The sequence below is a fragment of the Canis lupus genome, chromosome 1 (assembly GCF_003254725.2).
Source record: "Canis lupus dingo isolate Sandy chromosome 1, ASM325472v2, whole genome shotgun sequence".
In the NCBI taxonomy this organism is placed as follows: Eukaryota; Metazoa; Chordata; class Mammalia; order Carnivora; family Canidae; genus Canis; species Canis lupus.
Genome location: NC_064243.1, coordinates 85132261 through 85145959, shown reverse-complemented (window position 1 = coordinate 85145959; position 13699 = coordinate 85132261). Strand labels below are relative to the sequence as shown.

At 40.3% G+C, this 13699-nt stretch overlaps 1 long non-coding RNA gene across 1 annotated transcript; it reads right to left on the bottom strand.

Annotated features, from left to right (window-relative positions):
- Positions 1–1076: 1076 nt before the first annotated feature.
- On the bottom strand, positions 1077–8939 carry LOC112643850 (uncharacterized). The gene is made up of 4 exons (XR_004811414.2): positions 8626–8939; positions 7880–8104; positions 1657–1766; positions 1077–1549 (listed from the first exon to the last, which is right to left on the bottom strand). It is a non-coding gene; the product is annotated as an uncharacterized LOC112643850 (long non-coding RNA).
- Positions 8940–13699: the final 4760 nt, after the last annotated feature.

Below are 13699 nucleotides of genomic sequence, written 5' to 3'. Positions count from 1 at the left end.
GTCACTTTCAATGGGATGTGAATTGAATTAAACAGGTTATTGGTGTGGGACCACAGCCAAAGAGGGGGAGGGCTGGCACAGACAGTAAGTAATGGTATAGGTCCAGGCTGGCTCATAATGGCAGTGGCCCCGTAAGAACCCCAGGCAATGTGGGGAAGTGTTGGTGGTTCCTGGAGACTCAGGACTTGCTAAAGGGACCTTGAAGCCTAAACACACCTGACAGGATGCCCCAGACAGAAGAAGGAAGTGAGGGAAAAGATTAAGAGGCTTTGTCTCTGTGTGAGGACGCCTCAGTCAGGGTGGGTGAGGAATGAGAAAGCCACAGGAACTGCTGCCAGATACCCTTCTACCCTCGACACATGTTTTGAGGGCTTCTTACCTCACCACCGAGAGCAGGTCACTTAAGGACAGCAGCCCAAGTTGGCTTTCTTGACCCCAGATGGCAGATTTAGGAATATTAGAAGCTACTGTCTTCTCTGTTGACCCAAAAAGATGAGCCCACAAATGTGGTAGCTCACTCAGATTTGTTTCCACACGGAGTCTCTTGACTTCTTGAATGGAAATAAAGTGTGAGGCTATGAAGCTTGCCGGGCCTCCAGCCCCTTCCCTCCTGGAAATGTTCTGGTTTGGCAAGCTCACAAATTTAGAGGAGTGAGTTTGATAAGCCATCAATTAAATGAGGTTGCCCGTCAGACATATTCAGGGATTTTGGTGAATCTTCTTCTTATAGGAAGAAAGAAAGCAAAGAAGAATTGATATAAACTTTGACTTTATTTTGTGAGATTATACATTTCTTTCCTCTCCTCCCCAATAGGACCATCAGTTTTGGGGGCCAGCTGGTGAGACCTGTCTGGAGAGGCTCTCACTGGGAGCAGGTGTGTCAGCAATCACCTCATGTTCCTCATGCCATGTCTCATCAAGAGTGACCCTATTGCCCACGCCACTGCGAGATCTTTCTCTGGCTTTATGTGTCTTCTGAATGCTTATAACCAGGTAAAATACTATCTTTGTCTGTCTGCTTCTGTATTATCTCTGCCTCCCTCCTTAGAGAATGTGCCGAGTGAGAGCACAGACTTCCTCCGAATTCTTTGTTGTGTCCTCACCACTCAGAACAGTGACTGGCATGTGTCCTGCCATGTGCTCTAAGTGTTTTACTTCTTAATTTGACTTCTCAGCCAATGGGTTGGGCTCTATCCTTATCCCTATGTTGCAGGAAACAACTCTAAACTTGGTCAAGATTTCACAATTTTGGGAGTTATGAAATCAGGATTCGAACTCTGGGCTTCCTGCTTCAAAGCCTACAGATTTTCAGTCCCATTTTGTCATCTGCAAAGTTTTGGTCAAATTAAAATCACTCTCTTGATGAAGAAATTCTTTACACAGAATTCTTTCACAGCAAGCATTTTATTGTCAGTTGGCTTTGCGCCTCTGTCTTTGCATAAAACTAGCAGTGGTCACAGTGGCTGGGGAGCCAGGTACAGTGCTGTGAGTCTGGAGTCCTTATTGTCCAGGGGGCTGGGCAGGGAGGTTCTTCAGAGCTTGAGTCTGTCTGGGTGAGGAGTTATGACAAAAAAGGAGGTTAACAGAAGAGCATTCAGAAAGAGGGCAAACAATAAGAGGGAAAAAAAAGTTGAGTCAACTAATGAACAAACAAACCTACAAATGAAGAAATGAATATTCATTCATTGGTGGTGTGAAATCAGGTAAGGGCAGAGGGAGCACACTGCTTCATCCTTAGTAAGCCGGCCACGTTCTTATTCAGGACCCTGATGAGAGAAGAGAAAGCCTCAAGGCTTTTGTGCCCTCATTATTTTTTATTCAGCTTCATTAAGATATCATTGAAAAATAAAAATTGTATATATTTAAGATGCATAATGTGATGATTTGATATATATATATATATTTTTTTTTTTTTTAAGTGATGCCACAAGTTAGTTAAGATATCCAACACCTCACATAGTTCTTTTCCCCTCTCCTCTTTTTGGTGTAGTGAGAAAAGCAAAGATCTGCTCTCTCAGCACATTTCAGGTACACAATGCTATATTAGCAATAGTCACCATGCTCAACACTAGATCTCCACCATGCTCAACATCTTATAACTGGAAGATTGTACCCTTTGACCAATAATATCTCCTCATCTCTCCCACCCTCCAGGTCCAGACCATTCTACATCAGGTTCTGTGAGTTCCTCCACTCTTTTTGCTCATTCCTACCACATTTTGACTGAGGTAGATGGAACAGAGTCAGGCATGTCTATGTGGAATACTCCAAGAGCTCTGGGAGCCCTTTTGCAACCTGCTGAGGGGGACTCTGAAGTGATTCCAATTCAGAGTTTGAATGCCAGCTTCACAACTCACTAGGCTTGTGACCTTGAAGAAATAACAGCCTCTTTGGACTTCCATTTCTTTCACTATATAATATTCGCCATTTCCACGTGACATTACCAGGATGATGAAAAATTGTATAGGATACACACACATACACACACATACCACCTAGTGCTCAACACATACCACATAGCTCAATAAGCATACCTGTCAATCACTGTGTTCGAGAAGGCAAAGATAGAGCTGAAACAAAATATGGTTGGTGGAGGGGATATATGTCCCAACGGAATTGTGATTAGCAGGATGTTTATTAGAGATTTATTCATTTATTTATTCATTTATTAAAGCAAGGGAGGGGCAGTGGAAGAGAAAGAATTTCAAGTAGACTCCCGCTGAGCACAGAGCCTGATGTGGAGCTCCATCTCACCACCCTGAGATCATGATCTGAGCTGAAACCAAGAGTCAGATGCTTACCTGTCTGTGCCACCTAGGGGCCCCTGATTAATAGGGTTAATACGGGCAGATGACGTTCAGAGCTTGCTTTTCTCTTCCACTTATATTCTAGGAAAGCAGTTTGCTAACATTCTGTGTTTTCTACTGAAGAGTAAGGCCATTTGATAGCTTCTATATTTATTCTACTCTTGGCCTTTGTACAGTATCTTGTTTTGATTAGTGTCCAGTTGGACACTTCACTTTTTCCTAAATTGCATTGGAGGATTTATAGAATCTTGTTATTTTAATGTGTAGATGCTGGACGTGGGAGTGGTTTTCACAGAATTAGGTGTTATATTTTGCAGCAAAGTGGTAAAAGCACACAGATGTCTCTGGGGTTGATCGCAGGTGCCATACATAACAAGAAACCAGGTACCCACAAGAAGAAGAAATGGACACTGATAAATTTCAAATTAGAATCACCAAATGCCTTTTCTCTACTAGCCCTTTTTATAATAATTTATAATAAATTAAATAATGTATAATAAATTTTTATAAATAAATTTATAATACTTTATAATAATTATACCTGAATGCTGTGTGTGTGCATTACAGTGATGGAAGAATAGGGAAATATTCATGGAAAAAAATGGCTGAGCTTATTTAATATTTAGGAAAATGTACTTCTTTGAGCTGGCTTTGAAATACAGTGCATTTCCCTGTGATGGTAGCAAGGGTTACAAAGCTAATAAAATTTCGTTAGGTCCTGCAAACCAGATTTTATATGCTATATATCACTTCTGGGCTGAGGCCGTTAAGCTAGTGCGCCTTTTCCATCTACCTCCTCTCATAAAATGGTGACCTTGATGGTTGCATGTTCTGAGCACAAGAGGCCTGGAGACTGCGGTACTCACCCAAGATTGTTTAAGGGTAATCAGCCCTTGCTGTGCAAAGACACTGAGATCTGGAGGTTTTTCTGTTATTGAAGCATTATATGGCCCACCTCATTAATTTGGGGGATTCAGGAAATACCTATGGGACAAAGCCACAGGAGAAGAAAACTGGGTACAAAAAGAAAGGCAGTATACAGCTATCCTTCAGAAACTGAATTGAGTTTGAGTTCAGGGTCAGCCACAGTCTATGACTTTACATAACACCACTAAATATGTTTTCTGTAAAGTGGGAATAAAAATAATATGTACTTCAGAAGGTTGTGGTAAGGAGCGCCTGGGTGGCTCAGTTGTTTAGTTGTCTGTTTCTTGACTTCAGTTCAGATCATGATCTCAGCCAATGTGGATCCCCACACTGGGCTCCATGCTCAGCACAAAGTCTGCTCAAGATTCTCTCCTTCTCCCTCTGCCCCTCTTCCTTTTGTCTCTCTCTCTAACAAATAAATACAATCTTAAAAATAAGAAGGTTGCGGTAAGAATAAATGAGGCAATTCATGCAAAATCCTAGTGTGTTGCATAGTTCCTGCCTGGCACATAATAAGTACTTAGTAAAATGCCTCATAATATAGATCTTTTAAAAATAAAAGAATACAAGAACTTATCTTGCTTTCTTCAGGATGTCAATATTGTAAAAGCCAGTCTCGGCCCAACTATAAAAGAGAAGTTCTTAAGTTATAAGGCCTCAAATGGATTTCAGAGAGTAGGTAACCCTATAAAATTATATGAAAAACTGCATAAATAAACATGCATTTGTCTAAATATAGTGAATTCCAAGTGAGAGTTTTAGTGAGAGTATCCATTGGCATAACAGATCATAGAATGGAAAATCAAGTTTGGATATGAAAGATATTGCAGTGAAAGTATTGGCAAGATATGAAGAGTTATTAGAATATTGGGAAGTTCAAGGATTCAGAAAAAAAATTAATCTGAGGATCTACAACAGTCAAAGCTCACAGACTTTTGACTCTGGTCATTTGCCTCACTTCAGACACTACTTGTGTCTCTATCCCTCCTTAGTCAAACCTCCATACCCAGAGAGGCTCCTGCACTCCAAAGAGTATTTCTACTCATCCCTCTGAGAGAGGCAGACTCTGGGCTCACCCAAGAGCACCCAAGCTCCCAGCTGCTGTGACCACAACTGCCAGTTTTATAACTGGATGAGAGACCTGAACCAACCAATAACAGAACACTTGAAAATAATCACCTTGTGAGATTTGTTTTATTTCAACTGACACTTTGAAAATGAGGAAGCAAACAATAAGAATGTGGGCTCTAAGGGCCAACTCACTTAACCAAAATGTTAAGTGAGGTTCCAAACACTGGAACCTACTCAGGTAGAGCCAAATTCAAGACTGCAAATGACATTATCAAGACTCTAGTTTTTTTCCATCTACCAGTTTTACTTTTCTTTATTAGTCAATTTCATTTCTACCTAGGCTTTTGTCACGGAAGATATAATTTTATATCTTGTTAAACAAAAGTTTCATCTGAATCACCGAGGTTCAGTACCTATTGCACTACAAAGGAGGTACTAAGTCATAGGGGGAGATGGTGCAGAGCTCGTCAAAAATAAATGATATGGTGATGGAAATCTCTCACTGTTATCAAAAAGGTTGGCTTGGGTGATATAAAGGAGTTAGGGGAAAGAATTGTTTGGAGAAAACTCTGAGAAGGTGTGAGTGGGGAAATCACTAAGAGAGCTTGACATTACATATATAATACAGCTTTCCCTGCAACTGATTACTCTCTGACCCTCTCCCAAGAAATATGGAGGGTGAGAGAAAAGTTGCCTTGCTTCTCTAGAAGCACAATAAAGGAGAATTGCTATGTCAGGTTTGTACTTCTAAAGCCTGACAGCAAGAATGATGCATGAGTGTTTCCCCTGGACCATGTATTGCTTTGCTAGGGCTGCCATAACAAAATACCATACAGTGGGTGGCTTCAGCAACAAAAATTCGTTTTTTCACATATCTGGAGGCCGAAATCCATGATCAAGATGACAAATGGTTTGGTTTCTCCTGAGGCCTCTTTTCTTGGCTTGCAGACCTTCGTGATGTGTCTTTGCATGGTCTTTCTTATGTGTGTGTCTACATCCTAATACCTTATTATAGGGACATTGGTCATATTGGCCCACTCTACTCACCTCATTTTAACTTAGTCACCTCTTAGAGGTGTTTGTTTCTCCAAATACAGTCATATTCTGAGGTACATGGAGTTAGGTCCTCAACATATAAATGGAGCTGGGGAGGTACAAATCAGCTCCTAATAGAGCATGTGTGGCCAATACATATGAGAGAGCTGTCAGGGGAGCGGTCTTAGATCTGATCAAAAAAGAAAAAGTGAATCGTAGACATTTTATGGCTGTGGTAAGAATAAGGTTGCAGGTATGATGAAGTATTCATCTGGTTGAGGGCACAGATGACACGAGAACCCCAGCATGAGGGTTCCAAACAACACATGAAAACACCTATGAGAGAAAGTCAGAAGCAGAGAAGACAAAGCCTGAACTCAACAGTACCAGTCAAGTGAGGACTTTCCATCCACCAGACTTCCCACCTTCCCTTTCATTTCACTGGATTCCAACTCAGATTGGATCCTACAGGGTAAGAAATCTGCTTAGCTAGTTGGGGAAGGAGGAAATAAATGTGTAATTGGGGACAAGAGATAAATAAAAGATCATTTTCTTCCCTTTTTTCAGTCCATATACTTTTGCCTGTCACAAGCTCTAGTTAGGGGTGGATGAGTAGCCTTACCTTTAACTAACGAAGAGGATTTGACATTCTACGTGTTGAATTACATCTTAAAAATGTAAAGAACTTCTTATTCCTTAAGGGTGAAAAAAGTTGCATATCTATTAGCGTTTCATGCAGGATCAGAACTTCTCCCATAAAATACATTTTCAGGGGACAGAGGGAGATCAAAATAAAATTGTATATGCATTATATGCCATAGATCTCATTTATTCTGTATGCTAATCATTCTTCACAGTTCTAGCAATACTCCCAGTAGTGGTCTGATTGGCTTAGCAGGGACCAGGTGCCTAACTCTACACCAATCCACAAGCCCAGGAAGATAGGAATTCAATCAGAGTTGGCCAGATTGTGATTAATGCCCACCCCACAAATTAGAGAAATGCATGGATTCCAACTTTGCCAAACCCTATGAAATGAGAATGGAGTGAGCTTGTTTCCCAAACCCATACTAAGTTGGCACAACCAAACAACCACCAACAAAGTTTATAGTAGAAAATCTCAAGTCACTTCCACACTCAAGGTGCAAATATTTTATGTTTAGAAAAGGTGTAGGTTGTATGATACTAGGAAAAATCCCAGCGTACAAATCAGCAAACCCCAATTCTAGTTGTGATGCTGCCACTAACTAGCTGTGTGATAGTTTCACTTTACCTCTGGGACCTTCAGTATCTTCATCTAGGGAATCATAGATCTGGCCTAAAGTTATACTTGATTCCTTCCCACTTACAGCACTATGGCAGGTATAGAACGATTTTGTCTGTTTCTAGAGGGAGGATTTTGACTTCACAGTCATTTTATGCTGACTACCTCCTCAAATCTGCAGCAAACAATCTGTCACAACCAAAAAAGCCCTGCAAAGTTAATTGCAATGTGGATGACTTACAGAAACGTAATTTCGGTGCTTCTCTTTTACCTGCTGGGTATAATCATGTCATAGCTGCCTACATTTGTTTGACTCTAAAAAAGCTTATAGACCAGGAAAAGATCAGATGGGACATTTATAAGCCCAGCAAAACCACTCTTTTTCTTTCATTTGCACCATCTGCCTTATGGGAAAATCCTACCTGGCTTTTCCCCTCCAGAATGTGACTCAGAATGATTGGAGAAAAAAAACACGTTAATGCAACAATGGAGAGAATATCCTGCAATCCCTTAATATCCTCTGCAGAGTCATTTTCTGCCTATTCTTGCAGTTTGAGATCACAGGATTCTTGACAACCTAATAGCACTTCATGCCAATAAAGTCGAGACTGCCTTTTTGTTTGATGTCGTTCAGAACATGCAATTATCCCAAGGGCAGGTTGGAGCTAAACATTTTCATCTACCCTCAGCCCTTTCCGTTGGAGGGGAGTCTGTGACAGACTTCTTAGTTTCACTTATGCAAAAGTCCTGGAGTGGCAGGGTTCAGGGCTTTTACCTTTCAGAATGCTTGCTGTTGTCAATCCTGTTTGGGGGAAGTTTTTTCGGCTCATTAATAATGGCCATTTTGCTTCTAATATTTATTTGGATGACAGATCCAGAAATTTCCATAGTTGTTCTACCTCCATTACCATTCAGACCTTCTTTTGGAGCGTTTGTCCATCTTTTGCATATGAAGGGATTTGTAGATCAGGCTTCTCAAGCCCCAAATGGAGAGGGATCTCTGTGGGATAAATGCACAGACAGCTTCTTCAATCTGCTCCTTTTATTCTCACACTGTCCCCACCCTTCCTGCTCCAGGATCTACTTACTATTAAGAAATGGTTAAAAAATAATAATAATAATAATAATAAAGAGTTAGGAGGTCAGAGTTTTGAAGGGCAACAGAGCATCCCTGAGGGAGTGATGTTATAGGGTCATCATTCCAGTAACATTGAGCGCTGGGCATCCCTTATGTGCATCTCTTCCCCATGCAGAGCTAACCCCATGCAGCTCTCCTTTGACATTTATGGGCAATGCGAAGGAGAGATGTCACACTGCCTCTGTGCATGAGTACCACCTTCCTTCCTCCTTTCTACTCTTTCCGCAGTACTGAGCTCATGCCCCGTGCATGGTTGCTTCTCCAGCAGGCTCTGACTTTCAAAGTATGCAGAGAAAGAACAACTACTGCTTTAAGGGTGCTGTCTAGAAGCCTGGAGTAATAAAATCAGATTTCAGCATAATCTTTGTGCCATTACATCTTACCTGTGTGAACTTGAACAACAAGTCAGTAAATCTCTTAGAAGTTAGGATTTCGGATCTATCCAGTGGGGTATCAGTACCTTCCCAGCTCACTTCACGAGATGTTACAAGAATCAAATACAATACAGTGTGGTGAAAATGCCATACAAAATGCAGCAGAAATGTTAGCTGTCATGAATAATTTCATAGTTAGTGTTTTCCCAGCCAACTTTTAGGACTCAGAGACTGTGAGCCAAAAATCAGACTGAGTTGCTTACATGGATTCTCACAACCCTCCAAAGTTTTCCTGTTTTATTCCCATTACACCAAGGAGATGAAGAAAGTGAAACCGAAAATGGTTATTCTAACCCAAAGTAGCTTAATTATTCACATCAGAGGCAGAAGCTGGCTCTTTGAAGCGAGTCTGTGGGAAGCTAAATATACCTCTCTTGGGCAAAATCTCTGTAGGATTTCTTGTAAGGATCAGTGTGCCTGCTTGGGTTAAAAAGGGCATGTTTCTGATCTGCTTAGATTATTCTTCTCCACCTGCAGCCCTGCAGTGCTGAGCAGCTCTGTTTCTCTCATAGGCTCTATTCCCTCATCACTGGTATCCATACAGTGGGCACCCCGGCATAGGGGACAGGAAAGGGCAGATGGCCAAAACCAGAGTTGTGGCAAATGCAACATATACGATTTACACAGCAGACATTTTTCTAGAAATGTAAGTAGAGCTTGCAAAAGACCAGAGTGTCAGAGTACAAATTCAGATTCTGAAAGTTCTATTAGAAGTTTGAACTTCTTTTTTTTTTTAAGATTTATTTATTTATTCATTCAGAGAGAGCGAAGAGAGAGGCAGAGACACAGGCAGAGGGAGAAGCAGGCTCCATGCAGGGAGCCCGATGTTGGACTTGATCCCGGGTCTCCAGGATCACACCCCAGGCTGCAGGCGGCGCTAAACCGCTGTGCCACCAGGGCTGCCCAGAAGTTTGAACTTCTAATAAGTGTTAAGTACTGTACTGGAAATAGAAATGTAAAATAAAATAAAATTAAGCATCCAATCTCAGGTTGTGACTTCCCCATCTGGTGTGTGAAGCAAGCAAGTAAACAGAGGGCAACAGTTGGGAGCAATAACTTCTAGGTGAGAGGTCAGCTGAGCATACTAGGGGTTACACAGTGAAGCTAGCTAACCAGAAGAGTGGTAGACAAGTGGGCGGTAGGGAGGTTCTGGGTTAAGGCGATCATTGACTTAAGTCATGAAGAAGCATCACCAAGGTCAACATTATGAAAAAATATAATTCTTCCTCTTGCCTCAGCATCTGTGCCTACAATTCCCTTGTGCTTTCTTTCCTTATTTCTGCAAATCTTACCCTGATTTTTCCCTTAGCCATCATTTAACTCTAAAAAAGATTCGTAAATCTAAATATATTCTCTTCCACCTTTTTCCTTAAGACTTGATTTGACTAAAAACTGGTACTTCTTTGTTTTTGGAGGGAATAAGCCCTAATAAAAAATTCTTATATCTTTGAAAATCAGCTGAGAGTAGCTTAAAAGTTTTGAAACATTTTGGAAGTATTATTATCAATTCCCTTGGCTGGAGAAGACCTTGGACACCAGAGTTAGGGACACCCTTGTTTTGAACAACACTGAACAGGATAATATTTCAACGAATGACAGAGATGACAGCCTCCTTGTGTGCTCCTTTGTAAAGATGAGCATAAAAGAGACATGAGAGGTCTTCTCTAGCAGCTCTATCTGCCAGGATCCCCCAGTTCTGGATCTCTTTGCCAGTAGAGGTCAGTAAGAATATAACAGAGAGGTCTGACAGGTCTGGATTTCAACATTAGAAAGGGGAAGAAAAATAAAATATGTTTGAAATCTGAAACATCTCAATGACTTTGCATGTAACATTAACACACAAGAAAAGATTAAATTTTGCTACTAATATTGCCTAGTTTGTGATTGCTTGACTGAGTTTGATGCCCAGTTATAGTTTGTTAGTTAATAATGAGAGTGGAGAGACTGCCTGGCTTCATATTTTGATGTTGCTACTTACTGGCCATGTAAATTAAATTTCATGAGCCTCAGTTTCTTCACCTACAAGTTGAGGAAAGTAGTTCCCATCTACTGTAGTTGTTGAGAAGAGGCAATGAGGTAGTTCATTGAGTGTGCCTACATTAGGGCCTAGAGTCGATTGAGTGGTGGGCGAGGACTGCTGCCCGTCCGTGTAATGTTCTCTGTTGCTGGTGTTCTGTGTAGGGCATAGACCAGGGGGTGGGTATATTTCGTGGTATTCTGTGGTGGCTGCACCTTCCACTCTGCAGGGTGGGTCAGCAGTACTGATTATGCCACATGGGTCTTAGTCTGATTCAGCAGCTGGAGGAGTGGAGAAAAAGCCAAGTTCATGTGAGGACAGCCTAAGTTCTGGATGAGGGAGAAACTGGAGGAAACCAATCTGTGTGGCAGGGTGAGGACCAGTATGTCAAAGGTCCTGATGGAGAAGCTACATGCTTTCTATCTTGGGTTTTCTAGAAAGTACTCATGAAAGGCAGTGGATGAAAAAGACACATGGTGTTGGAAATCTGCCACCCTATTTGTATTTGTCTAAGAATATGAGACACCCTTTCTCCCATGGTGCCCTGCACTATACCCTTCAAGGCTTTGTTGACTGTCTACCATGGATGCTGAAAAAATTGTTTCTTCTGTTTTCTTAAATTTAACTCAGAACTTCAGAGGAGATTCAGTTACACTTCCAGAAGTAAGGAAATTGAGCATTCCTGGTTTCTACCAACAGATCCTCTCCTACTTACGCATCCTTTCATTGCTATCTGAAACCCATACTTTGCTGGAGCATGATAAGACATTTCAATCCTATTCTGAAGTTATTAAAGAAAAAATAGTGAACTTTTCTCTAAAAATATCTATGAGGACCTGTCAAGACAACTCCATTACTAGTGGTAAAATGAAGCTATATATATTACATGTATTATAATTTACTATGCACAATAAATTAGATGGATCTCCATGGAATTATGCTGAGGAAAAAAAAATCCCCAAAGGTCACATACTGTATGGTTCATGAAATGACAAAATTAAAGAAATGGAGGACAGATTGTCAGTGATTAGGGCAGGAGTGAAGGTGGCAGAGACACAGGTATGGAAATAAAAGCAACATGAGGGATCCATGTGAAGGTGGAAAGGTTCTCTATCTTGTCTGCAATGACATCAGTGTTCTGGTTCTGACACTGTACTACAGTTTTGCAAGATGTTACCCCTGGGAGGAAACTGGATAAAGGGCACATCTCTTCTTATTTCTTACAATGATACATGAATCTATAATTATTAATTAAAAGTTTAATTTAATCTACAGTTATTAAATAATTAAGAGTTTAATTGTGTTTAAATCCAACCTCAATGAATTCACTGTTCACTTTAAGATTCATCTTTGTTAAATATTTATGGCTTAACTTGGAATTCCATCCATCTTACCATACTTTGTACATTTGATCTTTCATTTCCATAATTTTGTGTATATTTCTTGTCTCCTCTACTAAGCTTAAGCATTGTAAGAGCAGTACCTTTCATTTTTATGTGAGGTAAATAGCCTCTCTAAAGCAGCTAGAATTGTGTTTGCAGAGGACAGGGGGTTAATGCTTATCATCAAAATGCTCATCATAAAACAAAACAAAACAAAGCAAAAAACAAAATGCTCATCATTTTGCAATGCACAGTACTTTGTACACAATAGATTTCTGATACCTGTCAAGTAAAGACAGATAATAGATTTTAATTTTTATTTTTGTAACTGTATCAAGACACTCTGCTTTATATGTGATTGAAGCTGATTTGCATTACCTGAAGGCTTTAAAAAAAAAATACTACCACTGGAGTTTTTTCTTTTTTTAGACAAAAGGAGTAAGTTCTAATAGACAAAATACATGCAAACAATATATCGCAGTGGCTGTTACATAACTTCTTTTAGATAAAAGGAATAAACTATAATAAATAAAATACAACACCGGGCGTTAACATCTTTAACCAAGTATCGATTTAAACATCTGCAATGCCGCATGGGGCCCCAGCAGTAGCACAGAACGAGGAGTTAAAATACAGAGGGTCTTAGCCAAACCCTGCCACTGACAATTTAGTGATATTTCAAGCGTCACTCAATTTCTCCATGCGTCTGTGAAATGAAGTTATTGGGCTAGAAGAACACTACGTTCTTTTCTAGAAAAGACATTAGCTCTGACATTTTGTGGTTGCATGAATGCGAGATGACTGAGCACTGAATACAAATGCTAAGCCATGTGCTTTTAAATCCACTAATCCCCACTGAATTCATGTGGGCTGAACCTCTGAATCAATCACTTGGTGGCCAATGTCATTGTGGGTTCCCGCGCTGCATTTGAAACCAGCCTCTTCACTTTGCTGTTGTCTTAGTCCTGCTGTCTCTGCCTATTAGTTTAGGGATTAATCATGATGACTGGCAACTCAGGGGTGAAAGGCAGTGGAGTTCATTTAATTAGAACTAACCCCACTTTGGCATTAGATGTATTTAAACTTCTAGCTTCAATTCTCAGCCAAGTTTTTTGCTCACATTGTTCTCCACCCTCCTCTTACTTTGAAAAAGGATTTTCACCTGTGTTTGAAGGAATGATTTTTTAAAAATGGATAGGAGGGATGGGCATATCATAATTACAGGGCCCTAACTCAGGTAGTTGGGACACTGGAAGACAGAGAAAGAATATGTAGAAGATACAAGGTCAAAGTCAAGAGAAAGATATTTTCTCTAGTGTTTAAAGAAACATTATTATCTTTGTCGATATTGTTATAAATCATTCCAGAACCTTCATCAATAGATCAGTGACATATATTGAGTACTTGTTATATACTAGAAATCTTTGCATTTTATAAACATTATTTCACTTACTAGAATAGTGGTTAATACCCTGGTATATAAGTACCAGTATTAATTCCTGCGTATAGATAAAAACAAACTGGAATTTAGAAAGGTGGGTTATTTTGTCCTAAATCCCAAATCCAGCGAGTGCTGACCAGGGATTTGCCACCAGACTGCTGGGCTCCCAGGGCCCATGTGATT